The sequence below is a fragment of the Bombus huntii genome, chromosome 5 (assembly GCF_024542735.1).
Source record: "Bombus huntii isolate Logan2020A chromosome 5, iyBomHunt1.1, whole genome shotgun sequence".
In the NCBI taxonomy this organism is placed as follows: Eukaryota; Metazoa; Arthropoda; class Insecta; order Hymenoptera; family Apidae; genus Bombus; species Bombus huntii.
Window position 1 is genome coordinate 15,999,623 of NC_066242.1, and position 12,700 is coordinate 16,012,322.

At 39.9% G+C, this 12,700-nt stretch overlaps 1 protein-coding gene and 1 long non-coding RNA gene across 6 annotated transcripts in view; one reads left to right on the top strand and one right to left on the bottom strand.

The window, feature by feature from the left end:
* LOC126866090 (protein sprint) overlaps positions 1 to 12,700 on the bottom strand; it is a 159,371-nt gene that overhangs the window by 95,504 nt on the left and 51,167 nt on the right. The window lies entirely within an intron of this gene.
* LOC126866134 (uncharacterized) lies at positions 1,311 to 11,765 on the top strand. The gene is made up of 2 exons (XR_007689777.1): positions 1,311 to 2,059; positions 2,200 to 11,765. It is a non-coding gene; the product is annotated as an uncharacterized LOC126866134 (long non-coding RNA).

A 12,700-nucleotide genomic window follows, 5' to 3' on the forward strand; every position in this document is an offset into this window, starting at 1 on the left:
ATATCGATAGGTTTGACAAATCACAAATCATTGTAGACTTCTCTTTTACAGTTTCACAATTTTAAGTAAAATAGAATAATCGAGTGACTCTTCACTCGTAAAATGTATTTTAAAAATCGTATTTGTTTTATTATCAAATTTGTAATTCGTGGCCTGTACGTACGCGTGTATTTTATTATCTCTTGCCTTTGGGCTTCGAGGGACTTCCAATTTTATTTTTATTTACGACGCCTTACAAATTCTATACGATTGCTTCCATTACATTTTTTTATTCTAATCTCGTTCTTCACTTATCACCAAATAAACTTTGCCTAATTACTTTAACGATTAATTTAGTCGATCCTAAACTCTCAGCAGTCTCCTAACAATCTTATTTTGATCTGACTCTCATTGCGCTATATGTAACGAACAACACACGATAAACCAAGATCAGCGCCTTACAAATTCTATACGACTGCTTCATTACATTTTAATTTTAATTTTAATCTCGTTCTTCGCTTATCACTACATAAACTTTGCCTAATTTAACGATTAATTTAGTCGATCCTAAACTCTCAGCAGTCTTCTAACAATCTTATTTTGATCTGACTCTCATTGCGCTATATGTAACGAACAATACACGATAAACCAAGATCAGCGCCTTACAAATTCTATACGACTGCTTCATTACATTTTTTATTTTAATTTTAATCTCGTTCTTCGCTTATCACTACATAAACTTTGCCTAATTTAACGATTAATTTAGTCGATCCTAAACTCTCAGCAGTCTCCTAACAATCTTATTTTGATCTGACTCTCATTGCGCTATATGTAACGAACAACACACAATAAACCAAGATCAGCGCCTTACAAATTCTATACGACTGCTTCATTACATTTTTTACTTTAATCTCGTTCTTCGCTTATCACAACATAAACTTTGCCTAATTACTTTAACGATTAATTTAGTCGATCCTAAACTCTCAGCAGTCTCCTAACAATCTTATTTTGATCTGACTCTCATTGCGCTATATGTAACGAACAACACACGATAAACCAAGATCAGCGCCTTACAAATTCTATACGACTGCTTCATTACATTTTTTATTTTAATTTTAATCTCGTTCTTCGCTTATCACTACATAAACTTTGCCTAATTTAACGATTAATTTAGTCGATCCTAAACTCTCAGCAGTCTCCTAACAATCTTATTTTGATCTGACTCTCATTGCGCTATATGTAACGAACAACACACAATAAACCAAGATCAGCGCCCTACAAATTCTATACGACTGCTTCATTACATTTTTTATTTTAATTTTAATCTCGTTCTTCGCTTATCACTACATAAACTTTGCCTAATTTAACGATTAATTTAGTCGATCCTAAACTCACAGCAGTCTTCTAACAATCTTATTTTGATCTGACTTTCATTGCGCTATATGTAACGAACAATACGATAAACCAAGATCGATTGACTCGTAAAATTTGATTAATATTAAATTCAGATACGCAAGAGGAGCCAGATTTAGAATAAAAAGATTTGATGTCATTGATAAGGCAAAAGAAGAATCGATGCAAACGCGATCTATCTAACTGCAATCTTTCTTTTAGCCCGATCAATTCCGTCATCCTCAACGTCCTTTCGCACGAGTAGTTCATGCAAAAAGACACACGAGATCTCGAGCAGATTATCGAGCGTGACAAGTGTCGTCCCAAGGTCGTATGAATCTTGCACGAGTTTGCCTGCGACGAATATTTTCCACGCGGCGGACGTTTCCGCGGGGTGGACAGGGTAAAAAAGGTGGCGCTTACGCGTCGATTTATGGAGATTGTACATCATGCCCGGAGCTGGATAATCCGTTACGTGGTAACACGAGTACAGACGCGGCGCAATGGTTCCCAGGAGGATTCTGATGAGAGAGACGCGACGGCGGAAACGCGCGGCGACGCCCGCTCGCGGCTTCGCCTTGTAAATAATTCAGTGCGCATTAAGGTGCTCATGCTTGTGAGCGCGATCCTCTCGCGAAAACGAACGAACGAGTGCAAGGGAAATCGGCACACGTTGCGGTTGGAACAGGTGCGGAAGTTACGTTTGAAGGGTTGATTTTTGAAGGGCGATGCCTGGTTTTCTTTCATAATGGTTGTGCGTGCGTTTGGGATATAAGAAAATGCGTGACATTTTTGAAAATAATTTCATTTTCTTTCGATTATTTCTAGGCCGATTTAATGGCTATGGTACCGATGAGTTAAATACGAGCAGAGGGAGACTGTAGCGAGGTAAGTTTAACGCGCCAGAATCTTGTCGATCAGTGAAGTCGATCGTGGTAATTCTATTTATATTATTATCTATTCTTGCAACTTCCGCAATAACGAAACACAATTTCCATTCTTTATCAATTTCGCGAAAAGAAAGAAGAGCAACGAAAAATCCACTAAGAGTTACGCTTACTGGGTAATTCATTTACCAGAACATTCGCGATTCGGAAACTACTTTGTTAATTAGGGATTCCTCGTTACGTTTCATACAGCTTGGTCATACACCAACATCAAAGTCATAAAACAACACCCGTGTCTCGAAGAAAATGAAAAACAAAAGAAAGAGAAACGTAGGAAAATACAGAGGGAGACATAATCACGCGAAACATAATCTTTCGCGTCTTCAATATCCTCAGAACATACCCTGCCGTGAAAACCAAAAAACCAGTCGCGTCAAAGGAGAACAGAACAAACGAAACCAGAAGAAACATCCAGCTTATACGCGTTCAAATGTTCATCTCGTGAAGAGTGTGTGTGTGTGTGTGTGAGGGAGAGAGAGAGAGAGAGAGATTTTAATCAGACCTGGAAATCGTAGTCTCCCTTTTGGAAAGGGGTTAGAGATCTTTCTCGGGGTGTCTACCCTCGCCTTTTGTGTCCTCTTCTTTTCTTCCTTTCCTCTTTGTCCTTTCTTTTTTATTTTTTTCTCGCAAAGGGAACATCAGCAGACTGCCTTCTCGACGACAATGCTTCGAGCCGGTCGTCATTGTCCCGACGTTATGAGGTGAAAAATGAAAGATAACGATTTCGCGGTGTCTTCCTCGCGATAACGTTTTCGACCGCGTTCCCTTCATATTTTCAGCCCGTAATCCCCGCTGTCCCCCTCGGGGGTCGTGCAGAAGGTGTCGTAAATTCGAGGGACGACACTTTTTTCTATATTAAGGTCGCCTCCAGAGCGAAAAGTCGCCATGCGGAAGGAGAAACCGAGGAAAGAGGGTTTCTGTCCTTCCAGTGTGGAAGCTTCCAAATAAGAAAGATAAAAATATTAATTTTCCATAGTTTGCGTGAAACAATTCAAGACACTAATATTCAATCAGGAAGGTAACGAGAAATTATAACGTTCTGATTGAAAAGAGCAAAAATAATTGAAAGACACGTAGCAGGATACTATATTTTTTTCTTGCAGATTAGAAGGTAAAATTAATTTTCTATTGCTTATTTTCTATCTGATTGTTTTGTTCAGGAAAGAGATCAGTAAACGAAACTCTCACACTTGTACAGTTTTCTCTACTAGGATTCTCATAGAAATTTCTTAAATTAAAGATGTTATCGCATACACCGCTTTTTCATCCGCACCCTCGCACGTCACTGCAGAAGATGAAAATTTGATCCGCGGTGAGCGCGTTAATACCTCAAACGCCCGAAACACTGTTCAATCACCATAGCTTCCAGTCGTCCCCACAGACGATATTCCATTCTCCACACCCCCGATACCACAATCGAAGACTCGCAAGTCCAGCAACAGTTCCTCGTCAACGTTCCCCATTATCGACTGCTACACGCGAACCACTATCGAACCTAATCGATCGCGTCCAGCCTATCAGTCTCCGTTATTCAGCGCGATATCAGGTTGGACTGCGCGCCATAGCGTCCATGGGGGTTGCAGCGACAGTGCTGCAACTCCCCCGGCAGGCTATTGTCACCGGTGACAAAGACACGCACTTCACGCTGCTCGAGTCAGGAACGAGAGCGTAGGAAGTAAAAAAAAAAAAAAAAAGGAAGGGACAGAGTAGGAGAAGAGGCGGAAGGAGAAGGAAGGAAGAGCTCTCGTGCACGCCAGCCGACCAACCCTCTTGCATTGTGAGCCGCGACATCGATTTTCCCGCCGCCGGGCGCTTTGTAAATGCTGGAAATTGAGCGGGAAACGCGCGCCGGAGAATGGGCCTGCGGCGGTCCGAGAAAGTGCATTAGTGCGAAATATAGGGGCGGGTATGGTTTTCCCCGGTGTCACGGAATTTTCTGGCAGAGCCGTAGCGATCGTATAGCGAATAAGTTTATGGGCACAGCCGTAGTTTCTGTAAATTCCATTTTATGTATTTTAATATTTATCTTAAGCCTTGACCGTTGAAAGAGCGTTACGGGCGCATCTCCACGTGCATATTATTAGGTCGAACGAAATGTATCTTTCGTTTTATAAGGAAATAATAGACGCACGATGTTTTTTGTTTTATATTAGTTTATTGAATTATACACATCACAGCTGATTCGATAAAATAATATAAAACAGAAATTGTTGTTCATCCATTATCACCTTACGAAACGAAAGAAACTTTTCGGACAACCTAATATTACGTGTGTTGTTATTTCTGTATTCAGAGGTATCACAACAGCTATTATTTTATTTTTTGGATAAATCGAAAAACCTTTATTCCACTTACTTACATGGACTAGGGATAAAAACAAAAGAACATCTCAAACCTATCGATTAAATCTATCGATTGTATCTAGAATTATCTTCTAGTTAATATTTATTGTAACTAGCGCATCTGCATATGGATGTCGAGCGCGAACTCACCTTGTCATTTTCAACAACGTGTCTATGCATATTATAGAAGACGACGCTTAATGCATAATAACGAATCGTTGCAGAATTTATCATCCGCTGATAAAGATGTAGATATCTAAGGTATGATTAGTATTCGTTTTATTCGCGGGATAATTTCCATCACGTTGGTATTGATTATTCTACTGTGAGAAAGTGCGTTAGTACGTAAGAGACGAGACGGCACCGGTTTCTCGTTGCCACGGAATTTCCTAGCAAGAGTATAGGAATCGCGCAGCGAATCAGATTACGAATATATCGGTTGTTTGTATAAATTTTACTTTATGTAAGTTTCGATTCTTGACAGTCGGAGGAGAGGTGCAGTGTGAGGATTTTTTATATCGTAGCTACAGCTTTTGAATCTTCATTTGCCTATTTATACGCTAGCCGCGTATATTTGTGTCGTTTGTGTAAATTATAGGATTTATATGCGATGTTTGCCAAGTCTCTGATCGTGTATACATATCGTCGAAGTTCAGTTTGTGCATTTTTTCGAACTACCCTTACGAGAATTTTTAGATGCCATTGCGATTTTAATCTTAGAATTTGGTTAGAGAGATAATTGCTTGAAATAATATTTAAAGAAATTGTACGAAGAAGAATCGGCGAGTCTCTAACAAAGTACTGCGTTAAACTTCCAAAAAAGAGAGAAAGAGCAATAAGGATATGGCAAAGTTCGTTAAAAAAATTCTGAATAAAATTACAGGTGTGTAACGAAACCGAATTTCTCGAGACGTTTATTAATAACGATCTGTCAAAGCGAGTATTAACCGCGCTGATAGATGCGTACAAGAAACATTCTTAAAGTATTTGATTAAAAATAATCGCTGTAATTAAGGAAGTTTTAAGAACACGGTGCGCTGACGAGTTAAAGATCAGATTTTGATTAGATACATAAGTGGTAGGTATTATCGATGGTAATGATAAAAGCTATTTACAAGACAAGATTCGTCAGACGAGAAAGTCGGTTTTGTCGATCGATCTCTAAAACACCGGGTGAAAATAACTTTCACACCTGCCGGCGACAGTGTCCACGATTACGTGGCACGATCGAGATCGAGCGCAACCGTGGATCATCCTTTCCTCTATACATTCTCGTTCGCATATTCAGTCGAAATCAGAAATCTCGTACGATCTTCCAAAAATCTACGAAGCCATAAAAAAATGTCGAAACTTCAAAAATTTCTTTCAGATGAATATGAAATATTTATAACGCTTGTAACTCTACTTCGATTTTGCGATTCATCGAAGTATCTGATTCGCGGAAGCGATCTCCCACGGATTTCCTCATAGCGTTGGCAGCGGATTCATCTAAACTTGGAGGATGAAATTCGAGCTCGGTATCCGGTGTCATTTTGTGAATCGATTTCTCGGCCGCTTTCCCGAGAAAATAATTATAAATTGTGCGCTTTAAGGATGCTTAATGCACCGTTAAACGAGTTAAGTAACGGGACCAGTCGAGCGATTTTAATGACGACGCGTACACCGCGCTCCTCATCGTCGTTCCGGCAGCCTTGATCGGCTTAATGCCGCGACGACCACGCGAATTCTGCTCGAGCAGAACGACACGCCTTCGTTCCACGCTTTACATAGTTGGCTGGATTATGTGGGAAAAAGGAAACGCCGAACAAAGTGTGAAATATGCAAATCTGCCTAGATCTAATCTCGGGGAGATAATTGAAGCTTTCGGAAGCCAAACTGATTAATTCCACTTTTTGCCAGTTTCTCAATTTCGTTACTCACGCACACGATTAATATTCTAGTACTAAGGAATAAATTAAGATGGTTATATAAATTCGTTTGGGAAATTGTAAAGAGCAAATCTTACGGCAATATTTCAAGAATAATATTTGTAACGCTTCATCAGGTTTCTCTGATTTTTTTAAGAATTAATTCTTTGTCTGTTTGGTTCGTAATTAAAATTACACGTAAGTGAGGAATTATATTTACTTCGACTTCTCCGATAGTTTTAGTATCAGGGATAATCGAAGGGGGAAAAAAGAAAAAGAAAAGGGAGAAAGAAAAATAGAGAGAAAAAGAAACTTACACGTTTTTTTGTACAAAAATCGAAATACCAAGGTACATCCTTAATAAAAATAATCATTCTTCGTAATTTTGTAGAAAAAGTAGAAAATTGTACCGTAATATTCTTCCTCTCCCCTGAAAATTTCATATAAACCCACACTTCCTCGTGGAAAAAAGAAAATGGGCAAAGCACGATAACTATTCATGCAAAATTCCAAAGCAATCGAACTGCATACGTGGGTTAAATCACCTCTTCCTCTTGTAGTGAAAAATGCCAAGCACCAGGTCGCAAAGGAGCAGCATGACGAGCCTCTGAAATCCAACTTCGACTCTCTGTAGTAGGAAACACGCCGACTCATCAACGCGAGAAAATTTAGACTCTTTCCGCCTGGGAACGCGCGACTCCATGAAAGAAGCGAGTCGAAAGCAACACGATGCGATGGACGAGGATGTTCGAGGCGATCGAGGAACGACACGCGACTCGACAATGCGCCGAGGAGTACAGTGCACTCGGCCACTCGTCTGCTAACATTAGACAAAAATAGAAGTGGACGATAATTTGCAAATCGGGAGAAGGGACGAGGAGACGAGCTCTGGAACTGGGCCAAAAGAGTGGTTGCAGGGATGTACACGAGGCGTGCCATTTTGGAGAACCAAGGGGTTTGTCGTTTTAGCGGCGAGAAGAAGATGACGGTAATAAAATTTGAGAATTTCTGAATGTTTTTTTTTTTCTTTTGCACGTAGAAATAATGGATCTATAAATGTTCTTCTACGAATATTTTGGAGATAATTTATAAGTATATAGCAGAATATAATTTATCCATTAATCGGAATTAATGTATGAAATGCATAGTATGACAAAACGGAAATTTGAGAATTTTCGTAGTAATTTTTCGAAGGTATTTCATGGACGAATGGATCTAAAATCCTGTTATAAATTTTATGGAAGTGAATTATTAGTACAGATGGCACGTAATGCTTGTACAAAGCTTCGAGTCACTCTCGGCCGAACCCCAGCAATAAAATTAAGGAGATAATTGATCGTTAAACAGAGACTGCCCCTATGGTAAAATAATTATCGCAATTATTTACTTCAAAGTGGATTGATTGTGCGAATGTATCGATTCGTGGCGAATCACGAGAAAAAATTCTCAGCACTTTACGGTTCATAAAACGCGAATAATTCAAAATAATATCAAACGTACCGGAAGAACGCTTATCGTTTATTGAATCCAATTAATCGAATTACAAAGCTTTCTCTGTACGATAAGGACGCGCTTGACAGCCGATATTTTAACCATAAATCATCGCCAGCTAGTGATTCATTGGTCATAAATTAGCCCTCCCTATTATTCGACGAATTATTATTCGCGGAATCCATTGCTCTCCTCCTTAGCGATTTCCCGAAAAATTTCAAGACAAAGAAGTTATCCTTGCTATGATTTGTTCAAACAATTTACGTAGTTAACTTTGGTTAAACAACTCTTTCGTGGCCTTAAAATAAAAGGTATAAACGCAACATTATTGACAAATGTACATAAGATAAGCCTCGTCACAGGAGTACTAAAAATTCCAAGGTTGAAGAAGTTATATCTCTAGCGTCATTCGTTTATTCGAGTCATCAGAAAGTTTCACTTGAAGAGTTTCGTCTTATTTCGACTTTTCTTGGTCTGTGTTAAGGACCAAGCAACGAAACGATCGAAACAAAAATGAAAATATTTAAAATTAGAAACCCATTGGAGACGTAAATTTTGATTGAAAAAGGGTTATAAATTAATGAAATAAATAATTCATATCAATTTGTATCGGGGGATGGTTTCTAAAATTTATTTCGCGTAAAACAAGATATCCATCCATAAGAGATCCGTCGTATCGTAAATTTCCACTAAAAAAAAAAAAAAAAATAAAAATAAAAATAAAAAAAATAAAAATAAAAAAGAAAGTGAGTCGTAATACGATTTATGGTTCACGAGCCCTCGATTATTCAACACGGGGTGAATCGCGACACGCTTATTAACCTTTCCAAGACCCGAGAAGGCAATGATAGAATCTTTGGTTGGGAAATTGAAAGAGATGAAAAAGCAGGAAACGAGAACAAGCTGATTGTTAATTCGTTCGAGTTTCTGCGAAATTCAAGGGGAAACCAGATTGACGAAATGACCTACGAACGTTATAATGGAGCCGTAACAAACCTGCTATGAGTAAATATTAACATCTTCGTAAATATTAGCTCTTAATATTGTATTTAGCGATTGAGAATAGTCGAAAATTGATCGATAATAATTTGAGAATTGCTAGAAATAACCAAATGTCAATTGACAGTTGACTGTGAATTATGGAGAACGAACTTACAGTTGTCTGACGATTCATTACCATAAATTAATTAGCATAACAAAATTTAAATTCCAAACAAATGAAAACGAGAGATAGTTAATTTCAGGGACTGAGAACTACCATACGATTATACTGCAAATTTTCACTTCTAAAATTTCTATCATTTGTTGTTTCGACACTTCGATTATGAAACTTCTATCAGTAACAGAAACAAATTCATACGAATCAAAAGTTGCCTAATACACAAATTTCTACCAAGTTTCTCGCTCTACGGTTCGATATTCCAGGGAAATTAATAGTCGTAGGGCTTCTGGTGAACATGGTGAAGTCGGAGAAGAAGACGAAGGGATCCTTTAAATGCGCGAGACGATGCGGAATGACTGTAACGCGGTCTCGCAGACCACCGACTTTCCCATTTAACTTAATATTCCATTCGGATACTCGGTTCAAGTTTCTTATCCGAGACGTTCCCTTTTTCTTACCTCTCGCCGTTCATTGTTCCAAGCCAACAGGAGATTCTCCGGAAAGTTTGTTTAATCCGGCGACGACTCCAAACAATTTGTCTAATCTCGTATTAGTCGACGGCCCCTTGGCTCTTTTCAACGGGGAAAATCAATCAACGGTTACGCTTTCGTGAAACTATCGTAACTACCGTAGTCAAAATTTCGTTGAGCTTTCGCATTAAAAAAACTGTTCGTTTCTTTACGATCAGACAATTTTATCGATTTTCGGTGACAGTGGAATTAGAATTTCTAAGTGTGGAAACTTCGTATAAAAATTGGAAGATTAAACCGTATTACTCTCTCTCCTTTTTACGAAGTCATTCTTCAAGGGGATAATAAATTCTGAAGCTATTCATACTGAGCGCTTCAAAAACGTTAAAGAAATTCTCCCACTAGAAATGCAGTATATGCGTTCAATGCACATTGAAAAATCGATCGGTAATAAATATATATTCCCTGTCACAATTAACGTCAAGTCTATCGCTGACGCGGTACGAACAGCGAAACAAACGTTAAAATCTTCTTCTCTGATTAATTATTCCCTGCACCAAACCATCTCCTCGTCGACCACGTCTTCGACTTCCAAACACAGACAGCGGCATCTAAAAGCGAATGTAAAAATAAACTGGACGAAACATTTGGCGATAGGACCCGTCGGACACGTTCCTGGCTCCCGTTATCCGGCATTCGCGAATTAGTATTCGTTTGCATACTGCGTCGCGTGAACGCATCAACGGTCGCGATCATGCGCCAACGAGCCAGGACTGGCGATCACGTCTCGAACGAATGGTCGTCGAGTTTCCCTCGGAAACGCTCGAAAAGGCCCCCTTTCTCGGCGTAGCGAACCCAAAAGTTGGCACAATAGCCGCGAACAATACGAAAGCAGCCCTCGTCCAAGCCGCTTTTTCGAACTTCTCTTCATCGCCGAGAACGAAAATCGCGTGTCCCTGCGTTTACAGCGTTTCTCCAGTGAAATCTCGCGGGGAGATGCCCACTTCTGCAAGCAATCGACGCGAGTGCGTGTTAAACGAGTCGCTAATTGGCCGGAACGATCCGCGATAATTAGCCCCGAGTTGAATGAGTCGATAAATGGTCGAAGAAGAGGAGGAGGCTTTGTCTTCGATGGAAGGAGAATCGTGGCCGAGTTTCGAGAGATCCAGTCGAGTTTTCGAGTGCAATTGCGCGAGTAATTCCGCTGCGGAGTGAGATTTCCAGTTGCTCGAAGAGATAGAGATTACTGGAAATTCGACTTCTATTATGTTAGGTTCACGGCCGAACGAATGAAAAGGTGTTACCAACTATGCAATAGTTCGGTAGAGGCGTCTTTTATTCTCTAGCGGATCATAGACTTTCGTCTCGTACGAGGCGAGAGCTTTAACTGTGTGTCGCCTCCGCAGTTCGTACGCTCTAAGTTCAAGGATAATTTCTCTTCCAATCTGATTAGCTGATTTCTACGCTGGCTTAGACGATTAGATATCTATTTGTTACTTTTGTCGTGGTCTTTGTCGTAGATCGGGGTGCGACTCAGAGGTGGATGCTGTTCGTGTACAATTGGTGACGCAGCGGGGCTTCTTCCGGGCCCGAGCCACTTGACGTGGTCTGTCTCTGCTCACCAGACCTTCGACAAGTGGGTCCTTTGGAAACTCGGAATTTATGACTGCCGCTAACGCTATTGAACGCTGATAATAAAACTCGAATGAAAAGATTCATACGTAGACGCGAAACTAATTGAAGCAGCGGATAGAAGACAGCTTCTTCAAAAATAGCTTCGCTGGCCCGTGTGTCATAAATCGTACCCACACATGCAAGACAAAAGGCTTTTACTTATGTTTGCTCTCGGCTGCTACACAGCGTACAAAATCTGAATTTTAAGAATTCGTGGACGTTAAAAAATCACCGATAGAAAATGTTTCAATGGATAATTAAAATACCATTGGTACGATATTAAATTAATATTAACCTTTTATTAATTCAATTAATTGACTATTCGTCGATAAACTAATACGATTAACCAGAAGAACCGGTCTAACAGAACTACACATTAAAATTCTGGTCGAAAATTTTCATATGTTACTGCTTGGTTTATTTTAATATCCTCGTTCTATCTCTTCAAAGCGGACCAACCGTAGCGTAAAATTTTTAATCTGAAATACTCGCGAATTTGCAGGTAAAACGCACTGAACTCCGCAAACGCGCCAGTTAATATAGACACAGCGATTAACGAGCGATTTAATTGGCACTCATCGTTGCAGCTGTTCGCATATTACATTTACCGTTGCAAAGGCAACCGTGCGGAACACGACTAAAAAACGCCATTGAATTAAACCAAATTAAAAAGCATTTCATATATTTGCCATAATGTCGAGGCCATTTTGAGAATTCCAGCGATTTAAATTTACCGATTCAAGTCGGAGCATCCGTTTGTTGACGACGATTGCTGGGATCGAATCACGTTTTCAATTTTCTCTTCGAACTCGCACCAAGCGACGATACTGATCGATGGCGTACGGTGCAAACGGCGACAAATTCGACCAATTTGTCTTCAACCTCGAAATCACAGAAATTTCGACGTCTGGCTGGTCGAAAAATCTGCTTGTTCCTCTTTCGATGCTTTAGAGAGGGACAATTTTTTCCCTCGTTTCATCCCTTCGTTTTCAATCCCCACTTCGTAGGGCACAGAGGGACAGAGGAAATTTTCGGGGATGGCAGCAGGTGTTCCTGGCGGAATAGAGGCGATTTCGGTGCAAATTACGGATTTACAAATTAGGATCGAGCTGACGTCGATCGTTGTCTGCGAGATAACGAACCGATCAACTGGAACGAGCGAGAATATATTATGTGACAGGGTGAAACTGCGAAAAAAACGTTTTCCACGCTCGACGAGGGGCACGTGGAAGATGACGAAAATGCTGACTATCCGTTTTCTTCCCATAGATCAAGCCATTTTTACGAAACATTTCGTTTTACTTTAGATACTATTCGCGCTTCATACGGGAGTGAA